General features: G+C 39.6%; 1 pseudogene; it reads right to left on the minus strand.

The window, feature by feature from the left end:
* Window positions 1–249: 249 nt before the first annotated feature.
* Window positions 250–11,793, minus strand: LOC140827423 (kinesin-like protein KIN-12B; annotated as a pseudogene).
* Between the last annotated feature and the right edge of the window lie 651 nt (window positions 11,794–12,444).

Genomic DNA, 12,444 nt, shown 5'->3' on the forward strand with positions numbered 1-12,444 from the left:
CTCATATATTTGCTCAAAGTCAGTCTGCCTAGAAGTGCTGATCTCAACGATTGGAGCCATCCTCTTGCTTGGTCCCTAAGAGAAAATAGAAACAAACGTAATATAATAATATCACCAGGAACGTTATTAATTTTTGATGTATCCGTGATCTCCAGGAAAATCCTCAAATGAACATGAGGATCAGAAGTAGCAGTTCCAACAAACTGGTTTTGTTGAACCATATTGATCAGAGCAGACTTCAGCTCGAAATTATTGGCGTTGATGGTTCCTCGAGCAATGCCAGAATAATGAGTATTGATCACTGGTCGGAAGTGATCGGTTGGCTTCTAGCTCCAATCTGAGATCGGTTTGAGCAAGAGATCGGTTGGCTTCTAGCTCCAATCTGAGTTCTTCTACTAGGGAAATCCACTTACTCTCTACTTCAATCCATTGAGCTCTCTCCATCTGAAGTTTCTCCTCAGCATTTTCAGTCAACTCTGGAATGGTGCACAAAGGTGGAGCCACTTTCGAATCAAGCGAATGTGTAAGTTGCAGGAGAGGAGTTTGTCTTTTGGATGCCTTAGGCTGTGACGATTGAGCTCTTAAGTCTTGTATTTCTTCCAACAAAACATCCATTTCCCCCAAGTCAAAGAAATTTTGATATCTTTCTAATTCATCTTGAACTCTTTTTTGCTCGATTATTGTTCTCAAAACATCAGGATGATTATCATATTGTTCCCGAAGAATATGTAAGTATAAAATAAATTGTAGATGAATAATATCTTCTCATATTGCAGTTTGCAAAAAACCTAAAAAAAGAAGGGGAAAAAAAGCAAATGCGTGCCTTGTGTTCATGAGTTAGTGATAATAGCTCATCCTCCATGAAATCTTCAGTATGCAGCACTCCATCCATCAGGCTCTCAAGGCGAGCAATTTTATCTTCACGAGTTCGACCAATTATTGCATTACATTCTCTTTCGTGTTTGTATTGTTGGATCTGTGTTCATGTTTAGAAGAGGTCAATAACATCAAAATACCTTGCAAGTCAGTAGTTTGTTTGGAACATATCTCCTCTAATGCCATCTCTCTATGAATTGGCCCTGCCAAGACCTTTTCTACTGCCTGAAGTTAAATGAAATAAGTACATGTAAGAAAAGATAAATAGAAATAAAACAGAAATCCTGCTTATGGCCATTATCTTCATCACTAAGCTCTGGCTGTAAATTTCTGGCCTTGCATGCATGACACAAAGGTTCTTGTGTATCATTTTCTAGGGACTCTTCTGTTGTAGACATAGTTTGAACACCTGCATCAACTTTTATAACTAGCATTGCTTCAACGGGCATGCATGAGAATCTGAATGTTGACCTTCTCAGGGCTCTCAATTATTTTAATCCCATGCTGGAGAGTGGAAACCAATTGATCATTGGACATAAAACAATTTTTGCAATTAGAAAAGAGACTTCGAACAAAAGCTGTTGGAAGGCTTTGCTACGGATACTTGTGAAGCCTCATAGTTACTCAGACGAGTGACACTCTGAGAAGCTGACGCAGTTGATGAGGTTCTAAGACTTTTCCTGCTGCAATTCAGTCTTGGAGAAACACTAGGTGTTGGAGACTTCAGAATTGGGGAAACACAAGACGGAATCATACTGGGAATAAAAGTTTCACCATCTTTAGCACAATTTATAGACTTCTCAAGAGTGTTCTCAGTTTCTGAAGATAACTGTATTGAGGGGCATGGCAGCAGTGACTTCCTCGGCCCACAAGAAGAATTGTCAAGTGTCAGTCATCTCTGAGTTTTTTTTAATGTTCCCATGAATTATGAGTTTAGTTTTATCCTCGTCAACTGTTTCAAATGATTCATCCTCCATATCCACATCTAAATCCTCGTAACCTTGTTTACCGGAACATGAATTTTTTATCTCAGGCCGAGCTTCCTCAACACTTCTATCTTTAGAAACTCCAGGCTGTGAACATTCAATTTCACGAGCACCCAAACTTTTATTTGCTTCACCAACTTCTTCACCTTCCATCAGAATTTCCATTTCTGCATCTCCGTCATCATCACGATGAGGCAATGTCAATGGCCGGTTGAGACTAAATTTCAGGAGGTTGAGACTTCTCCGTGCATTCCATCCAGTTGCATAGGCGCATTTTGGCCTGCTTGATTGCCATTGGTCTTCATTCGATGGAGTTCATCCTGTCAAGTAATAGAGAGAACACAATGAGTCGTCTGCATTCAGTGTTTTCTTTCCATGAGTTCGACATCTTGATATAAAATAATCTTACCAACTAGAGAAAAATACAAAAATTACCTTCAGTTGTCGTATAACTTCTCTCAAGACATTTACATCATCCTACATTTCTTTATTTACAATTGCTTTATTTTTTATTGCCTTCGCACGCTGTGCAAACCTTAGTGTGCTGAAAGTTTCGCTCTTACAGCTTCAATATAGAACAGAATTTCAATTAGAGTTACAAGGACAGCTTCAATGTCGGAAACCAAAAATGGTAGACATGGCTTCTATATCACCTTTGAGATGGAGAAACTGCACATATCATCCCAAGTTTGGCAATCCCGCCGGGGATTCCTGCAGTAAGAATGTCAACTTGGAATCCCTGTAGGGTATGTGTCTATGCTTCCCTGTCTGAGAAACTTCTGCAAGAATATTTTTCAAGTTCCTGAAAATTTCATACATATGAAATCAGCAAGAGTACAATCCAAATCCAAATCCAAATCCCAAATAGAATAAAAAGAAAGTAGATCAAGAGGGTAATGCTACACTACCGAACTATTTTACAAGCTGATATTCAATTAAACTTAACTTAACAAAATGCCGAAAGATGAAAAAATTGAGAAAAAAATTAGTATAAGATTGAGCACTTTACCTAAAACTATAGCTAGCAGTAATGATATAGTTTATTTGCTGTTTTATATAAAACTATATCTAACTGCAATGGTATAGCTCAAGTTTTTTAAACCGTACACGTATCAATCAAACTTGTTATGCTTCTCGTTTCCAAACAATCCACATTCCTATAATCACACCAATTTACAACTCACTGGAATCAAATATTTGGCATTGACTTTGATATCAATTATTTAACATCGTTAGTAGTAATTGTATAATTCAAATATTTGTAACCATAGAACAGTCGAAACATCATATTCCAATCGTTGAGGTAACCATTTTTCCCCAGACACCTACTTTATGAACAAGAAAGAAATGACTGTCAAATATAAATTTCTACTATAATTCATTTGTCTTTCCTTCACTCTCATTAACATGTCAAATTTATAACCCAAGCATGAAAGCTCAGTAAAAGAGAAGTTATTGGATTCAGAGATAGTCAATATAAGTTTCAGAAGAATTTAAAGTATTGTTTGCATACATTAACGCATTATAAATAAGTATGATAACTTGTGGTGTCTAAAGGAAGGATATAGAACAGACAAAAACGGTCATGCTATCTATCATAAAACATGTCAATTTTGTACTTTTACCACTGTACCTTCAGTTTCAAATTTCATCACCTTTGTATGCAACTAACATTTTAGAGCTTTCAATTTTGAATTTTCCATGAAAATCTGAAAGAATTCTTGATCTAAAACTTTTCGTTTGTTTGATTCACACCAATCTCTGTTACAATTTATGCTTCTTAATTAAAAATCCAATCAGGAAGTTATAAGCTCTCTACTTGGGACATATATCAACTGGGTGAATATTTGCAGTCAATGTGTATTGGAAAAAGGATCATCCAGTGATCTATGACACAACTGAAGTGAAATGTATTGCTACTCTCATTATCAATTACTGTCTCTAATAAGGATCAGAACTGAAATGTATTATGTTATGAGTACGGGTAAAGGACGGGTTATGGGTCGGTGAAGAGGTTGATCGTTTAATTCTGAGATTTGTTTGTGGTTTTTTCTACCTTGTCTACCTATTTTTTCGGATGTTCGAGGCTCGTTTGAGAGAACCTCGCGATCTCAATATTAGCTAAATTTTTGAGAAAAACTTAATGTTCCCATTTCTTTCATCAGCACCCCTTTAAATACAAGATAAACATTGAATTGGCATCCAAGAATTCTGCCCATTATTCCCCTATCTAAGCTCGAGATTCTAGCATTTATTAAAGGAAAGTAAATAAAATTTAATCAATCTCATTCCTTATTTTCTAAACTTTCCATGAGTAAACCTTTGATATAGCACATCATTGATTTTTGCTGCTCGATTCTTGTTTGAGTTGGGCTGTCCCCCATGGATTGCGTCCCCGACATCTGCCTCCCCTTGGAAATCGTGGTTGTCCTCAAACACGAAGGAGGGGAAGCGAGCTGTGAGCATGGCAGCGTCTTCCCAAGAAGCTTCTGCAGGCGACAGGCCCTCCCAATGCACTAAAACTTCAGATTTGCCTTGGTTCGTGCGTTTTGTCCAGTACTGCCATTGGTGAAGGCTGAAATGCTTCCAAGGGAGGGGGAGGAAGCACTGGATTGGAGAAGGAACCGCCTTTAAACTTCTTCAAGGATGAGACATGAAAAATTGGGTGGGTCCTCGAGTTCTCTGGAAGGTGTAGCTTGTAAGCCACTTGCCCTACTTTGGCTAACACCTTAAATGGGCCGTAGTAGCGAGGGGAAAGCTTTGCATTGCCTCTGGTTGCTAAGCTTTGCTGTCGATAGGTTGGAAGCTTGAGAAGTACCAAATCCCCTTCCTTGAACTCCACGTCCCTGTGTTTCTTGTCATAATGCAGCTTCATAACATTCTGAGCTTGTAGCAAGCGATCACGAGCTTGGCGTAACAGTTGGTCACGCTGTTTCCAGACGTGCTTGGCCGGGGAGATAAGACCGAATGCTTGGTGGTTGGCGACCATAAACGATCTCAAAAGGGTTGGCCTTAAGAGCTGTGTGAAAGCGTGTGTTATAGCAAAATTCTGCCATGCTAGCCATTCAAACCATTTATTCGGTTGATCACTCGTAAAGCACCTCAAATACATTTCTAGGATGCGATTTATCGCCTCGGTTTGTCCGTCGGTTTGGGGATGATAAGCTGAGCTGAAACACAGTTTGGTGCCACTCAAATGAAAGAGTTCCTGCCAAAAAGAGCTTCTGAAGGTTACGTCTCGATCGCTTACTATTGTTTCGGGTAGCCCATGTAACTTGAAGATGATGTCGAAAAAGATTTTGGCGACTGAAACATGGATGGGCTAAGCCAATGAAGTGAGCATATTTAGAAAAACGATCGATAACCACGAAAATTACAGTCTTCCCTTGTGAGGTAGGCAACCCTTCGATGAAATCCATTGAAATGTCGGCCCAAATGTAGTAAGGGATGGGCAAAGGTTGTAGGAGTCCAGCTGGCTTCATTGCTTCCGTTTTGTTACGTTGGCATGTGGAACAATTAGACACTACTGTTTGGACTTGACGTTTCATCCCTGGCCAATAAAAATCACATTTTATGCTGTGGAGAGTGCGTTGGTAGCCTTCATGACAACCTTCATGTACCATTGCAATAATAGAAGCAGTCAGTGGTGATTGTGGAGGAAGGTAGATTTTGGATTTAAACCACAGAATGTCTTTTTTAACTTCCCATGGTCCGAAAGCCTCTCCATCGTGAACTTCTCGAATTATGCGTTGTACTTCTGGTGTATTAGAGTGTGCTTCTCTGATGGCTGCCAGAAAATCCCATTGTGGTTTCGAAATGGCCATCAAAACAGCCCTCCTCCTCGCCTCGGCGTGAAAGTGCGTCTGCCACGACATTTGATTTTCCTGCCTGATATTCTACCTTAAAGTCATAACCCATTAATTTGCTTATCCCTTGTTGTTGTGGAGAGGTTGAAATACGTTGTTCGAGCAAAAATTTGAGACTATAATGATCCGTAAGGACGATGAAAGAGTTTTCCCAAAAGTACGAATGCCAATGACGCACGGCTTTGATGAATCCAATGAGTTCCTTTTCATAAGCGGGTAGTTTTCTATGACGGAGGGCGAGTGCGCTGCTGAAGAATGCAATGGGGCGCCCTTGCTGTTGAAGTACAGCCCCTATCCCTGTTTCTGATGCATCACACCCCAATATGAAAGGTATGGAAAAATCGGGAAGAGCAAGGACGGGTGTAGAAGTGAGCATTTTCTTCAATGTTTCAAAGGCATGCAGGCTATCAGCTGTCCATGAAAAGCCTTGTTTGCGCAGGATATTGGTTAATGGGGCTGCAATAACTCCATAGTTTTGCACAAATTTGCGGTAGCACCTTGTTAGTCCGAGGAAGCCCCGGAGTGCCTTTAGAGTCATAGGTTGTGGCCAGTGTTGAATGACTGCTATTTTATTTTCATCCACACTCACCCCCTTCCGTGAAACCACATGTACCAAGTAAGCAACATGTCTTTGAACAAAGTAACATTTGGATTTCTCAAGGAATAAGTGCTGTTGTTGCAGGATTGTGAAGACCGTACGAAGATGACCAATGTGATCTTCCCAGGTTGCACTGTAAACGAGGATGTTATCAAAGAAAACCAAAACAAATTTCCGTAAAATGCTGCCGAAAATCGAACTCATTAAGGCTTGAAAGGTAGAAGGCACATTAGTGAGACCAAAAGACATCACCATAAACTGAAAGTGGCCGTGGTGGGTGCGAAAGGCCGTCATGTGGATGTTACTGTGGTCCATCAAAATTTGATGGTAGCCGGATCACAAGTCTAATTTCGAAAAATATTCAGCGCCATGTAACTCCTCCAATAATTCGTCAATCACCGGAATGGGGAACTTGTCCTTTACTGTCGATACAAAAGCGCCAAGTGTCATCTGATTTTTTAACTAACAATACGGGTGAGGAGAAAGGGGATGAGTTGGGTCTAATAATCCCCCTTTGTAGCATCTCATCACATTGCTTCTCAATTTCATCTTTCTGTATATGAGGATATCGATAAGGTCTAACAACAATGGGGTTGGTACCTCGTTCCAGTAGGATTTTATGGCTGATTCCTCTTGAGGGTGGAGTCCTTGAGGTTTCTCGAACAGGCTGTTGTAGGTTTCCAGAAGGTGGTGTAGTTGCGTAAGGGATGCTTCCTCTAGTATAGTTGCCGAGAGGTTTCGGTGTGACGGAATGTAGGATGAGTCTCTGTGCCATGTAACTAGCATGCCTTCTCTTACAAATTGCATCTGCATTTTTTCAAAATCCCACGTGATACTTCCTAAAGAGCGGAGCCAATTTACTCCCATGACAGCGCCAAATTCTCCTAGTGTGAGGACGTAAAAATCCACAAGGAAGATATGCTTTTCCAGTTGGATCTGAACAGCCGAACACATCCCCGAACATGGTAGATTCTTCCCATTTGCGACCTTCACAGATATGTCTCCTTGTTGCGATATTTCCAGGTTCAATTGTGAGACCAAATTGGAGTCCAAAAAACAGTGCGTACTGCCGGAATCAATAAGGACACGGAGAGGTATCGACTGGATGTATCCTATTATTTGCATAGTTTGGGCGTTAATGATTTCCTCGATGGCGTGAAGAGAGATGCCTGATCGTCTGGATTAATCTTGTCAACTTCATCTTCTGAGTCGCTGTTCTAGCATTTGCAACGATGTCATGGAACAAACAGTTCATCACAGTTAAAGTACAACCCTCTTGAGCATCGTTCCTCCATCTCGGATCTGCTCAATTGCCTCGTGATCGATGGTCGTGTTTGTTGGGATGGTACGTCTTTTTGGATAATTGGGTTCTTCTCGTAGGCTTCCTGTGCGTCTTTCATACAAACGGGCTATGCCCATTGCAGTAGTTAAATATTTTGGGCGGTGAATGTCTACCTCCATCGAGATGTGTTCTTGGAGGCCGCTAATGAAAATTTCCACTTCTTGCTCGCTTGTGAGGGAGGAAGCTAGTGCAGAAAGTTGCTCAAATTGACGTTGGTATTCTCCCACCGTGCCTCTTTGTCGCAATTTCGATAGTTCTCCCAGTTTGTTGGTGCGAATCGGTGGCCCTAACCTCACGTGGCAAAACTGTGCGAAAAACTCCCATGTAAGATCGGGTCGATCTCGCTCAAGTTTTAAGAACCACAGTTGAGCGTCTCCTTCAAGATGAAAAGACGCGAGCCCCACACGTTGATCTTCGGGAGTGCGCTGATGGCGGAAAAAATGTTCACATCGGCTTATCCAACTAATGGGGTCGGTTGACCCATCATATGTCGGAAAATCCATCCTGGAATATTTGGGAATGAATTGATTCGAGTCCCCCAACTCATTGAATTTGCGCTGACCTCTTGTTTGTGAATCAGATGCTCCGCTGCTATCCTTACTGTCCTTGCTGGTTTTTCACACTTGATCAGCCAATTCTTCGCCTTTTGTGTAGATCCTGTTGGGTGCGTTCTTGTTCATCTTGTCTGCGTGCTTGGTCTTCTCTTTCGGATTTGAACAGGTTGAAGAGGGTTGTAAGTTGCTGTTGGATTGCTTGCAAGTCGCCCATAACTCCTGGCTCTGATACCAACTTGTTATGAGTACGGGTAAAGGATCGGGTTATGGGTCGGTGAAGGGGTTGATCGTTTAATTCTGAGATTTGTTTGTGGCTTCTTCTACCTCGTCTACCTATTTTTTTGGATGTTCGAGGCTCGTTTGAGAGATCTCGCGGTCTCAATATTAGCTATATTTTTTAGAAAAACTGAATGTTCCCATTTCTTTCATCAGCACCTCTTTAAATACAAGATAAGCATTAAATTGGCATCCAAGAATTCTGCCCATTATTGCCCTATCTAGGCTTGATATTCTAGCATTTATTAAAGGAAAGTAAATAGAATTCAATCAATCTCATTCCTTATTTTCTAAACTTTCCATGGGTAAATCTTTGATATAGCACATCCTTGATTTTTGCTGCTCGATTCTTGTTTGAGTTGGGCTGTCCCCATGGATTGCGTCCCTGACATATTGCTATTCTCATGATCAATTAGTGTCTCTGTCTTCATATCTCTACAAGAGTAATGGGCACAACAATATTAAACCATACCCTAGTTGTGACAGAGAATGGTTAATATTCCCTGCTTCCTTCAAGCATTCTCTCCAGCTGCACCTGTTTGTTTCTGCTCTGATCCAGCAAGGTCAACAAAATTAATTCTGCTAACCTTCACGTAGCTTAAACCATCAGCAGCACTCTAATGATTTGGAGAAAGATTATGGGGCTAGAAAAAACAGGAACCAAGAAAATACATTGAAAAAACAGCTTGTACTCAATCATATAGATTACAGATTATGGATAAAAATAAGCATGATAAATTCAATAACCAGTTTGCTCGAACTGAATATTTTATCGCAGATGCGTGTTCATACCATATGAACAATCGCAAATGAGAAAGTAGAAATAGGATCAATTTGAAAGGATCAATGAATTCCAGCGAATCAATCATTACCTTGCTGCGCGATTCAACAACACAAGTGAAGACGCTGCGGGAGCGAGAACTTTCAGCATTCACGCTTGTAGAGAGCCAGTTCTCGGATTTGACAATCCCTACATGATTTGGGCGACGAAAAGAGACATCACCTTGATTGAAAGTCAAGTGCAACGAGGAAACTCACGAAATAGCATTAAACCAAAGCTTATTGGCAATCTTGAGGACTATCAACAAATTGAATCTAATATTTGTTATTACCAGCAAATTTCACCTGGAGATTCTTTTGACTTGGATCCTATAAATCAGTTATTTGTTCATTTTAATCTGTTAGCACAATGTTCAATGTAATCAGTAGAAAATTAATGAAACACAATGCATGAAAAAATAAGCATAGCACAAAGAAGATACATGACACCTACCTCAAGGAAAGAGCAGCGGCACATAAACACAAGTTTTCTGCCAGCTTGCTTGACTTGCTCCTACAGGGAAAAGATACAAAGCATAAAATTTTAAAATATCATAAAGCCAAAACTGCTAGCACACTAAGTGGTTTAGACTTTACTACTTCAAATAAGAGATTTATTAGTCTAATAATGTTAAATACCTCATCAATCCTTTCAAAGAACCAGTGGAAAACACGTGGCGCTAACCCTTGTTGTTCTTCTTCCAACAAAGCATTTGATGCACCCCAAATGGTGTATGTCTTCCCACTCCCAGTTTGATATAACAAATTACGGACATGTTATCTTCAGCACACAAGTAGAACTAATCATTGCTGAAAATCTTCAACATGCATGTAATTCTGTTAGCTGTATTTTAACAAATCATTCGAGTACTATGACAAAATCCGTTACAGAATGATAAACATGTCCATAAGCAAATACAGAGCTGTTGAACCCAGCAAGGCAATTTTCAACAAGTGGCGCACCCACGAGCTGGAAAATATCCATCTAAAAAAAGATTTTCCCAAAAATGAGTTACTTGTTTCATTTGTTATCTCGCGGCAAATGTTTACAATAAAGATAAGTAAAAAGTAAGGTTTCTTGCCTGGTTTGACTCCATATCAGCAATCGAGTCAAATGTAAAGGGTTGTCCTGCTATTCATAAAGAATCATTTGCAATTTTTTGAACCACGTGCGGCCCTTCTTCTTGATTCTTATTTGGTGGTCTCACTCGGACTATCACCTAAATGACATGTTTAAATCAAATTATTATGAACCATTAAACTGATAATAATTTTGTCAGAAGACGGAGATTCTGAAACAAACTACATTAAAAACGTATTGGCCAGGTTCCAATTCCATCAACTGACCCCCATCATCTTGAACAGACATTTGGGATTCTTTGAGGGACGAAAAAAGCAAAATGGGTTCAACTGAAATTTCATATAGTATTTGGAGTTAATATTAACTGGAGCAACAACAGTACTGAAGTACTATATTGTACTATATACAGCATCCTGTGAACCCAGATTGGAGCAAACCAGAAACTAGAACAAATCAATGTACAAAACATAGGTTTTCTCAAAGAAAAATAAAAACTTAAAACATGACACAACCGAAATCACGAAGTAAGAACATCATCAACTAGTTTAAGTTTAGTTGCTTCAAAGTAGGTAGGCCAAAAATCAAAACGGAGAAAACAAGTAGCAGACTATTCTTCACTGACTACGTCAAATGAGAAAAATTTACATAATACAAAAACCTTAATTCCATCAAAGAATAAGTTCAAAAATCGCCTCAACAAAGATCTCAGTAAAATCAGAGGTTATCTCAGTCCAAAGAAATGAAAGAAGAAAACAAACCAAAATCCATATGAAACATTTTAAATAACTAGAAAGGGTATTTAGTGACAAAGAATACAGATCCCAAAGCCGCAGCAGCCGCAGAAAAACAGAATACTAGAAATCTTTAAAATATATGAATTCAGAAGACAACAAAACGCTCAATTGCGATTACCTGGAAAACAAAAAACAGAATTCACAAAGCACAGACACCAAAATGATATAGTTTGTAGTTCAGTTCAACTCGTTTAAAAACAAGAAAGAATAAAGAAACGATCTTAACCCCAGAATCCGAGGAATTCACAGGCACCACACCATTCTCCAAAGCCGCAGCAGCCGCAGCGGACTCCACGCTGAGCTTGCGCTTGAGAGGCGGCCTAGGCGGAAGCGGGCTCTTCAACTTCGAAGGAACGGAGGATGGCGATGAAGTGACGTTAAGATCTGAATTTATCGGCTGCGCGTTCTCTTTTGACGATGATTTGTGCTTCCGTGTGCTAGGGTTCGGTGTGCCGGGCTTCGATTTGGGGTTCGGGGACGAAGATATTGGAGCATTGACCGCAGTTTCATGGTGATTTTCTCTCAAGATTTGGGTACGCGGTACCATGCAATGCTTCATTTTCTTGAACGGAGAATGGAGAAGGGGGGCTTCGTGGGGGAGAGAAAGGTAGCCGTTGGAGCAGAGGGACAGGTTGATTTGAGTTTGGGGAAAACTGAATTTACATTTTTATTTTAATTTTAAATTTTAAATTTGGACAGCTCATTGAAATGGATCTGGGCTGTAGATTGTCATTGGGCTTCAACATTTGGGCTAGACTCAAATGAATCGACTCTCACTCGGGCCTCTATTTTGGACCAGGCTCCATTAAACAAAACCCAAAAGCTAATTAATTGTGACCGTAGCATTCAAAATCTAAATAAATATTATGGAATTACCATAGACGGACGATATTTTATAGTTCATCTGACATAAAAATTCTAAATTTGAAATTAAATCTAAAATCTGGTTCCATAATCAATTTTAATGAACTACTACAACATTAAATCCTAATAAACCGGAAAATATTACTCGATATAACAAGGAAAATAGGTTCAAGAAATCATAAAAATGGCATGTAAATTCGGCAAATAATTTCTCATGATTTCAACAATCAAATTAATTAATAAGTTATTGCTTCTGAAATAATTATGTTATTTCACTGAAATAAAATATTCCACTAAAAAAAATGATCTATATTGTCGCGTAATATTTGACAAAACTTGTGTGAGATGGTCTCACGAGTCGTATTTTGTGAGACAGATATCTTATTTG

This window comes from Primulina eburnea, chromosome 3 (genome assembly GCF_022965805.1).
Source record: "Primulina eburnea isolate SZY01 chromosome 3, ASM2296580v1, whole genome shotgun sequence".
NCBI lineage: Eukaryota > Viridiplantae > Streptophyta > Magnoliopsida > Lamiales > Gesneriaceae > Primulina > Primulina eburnea.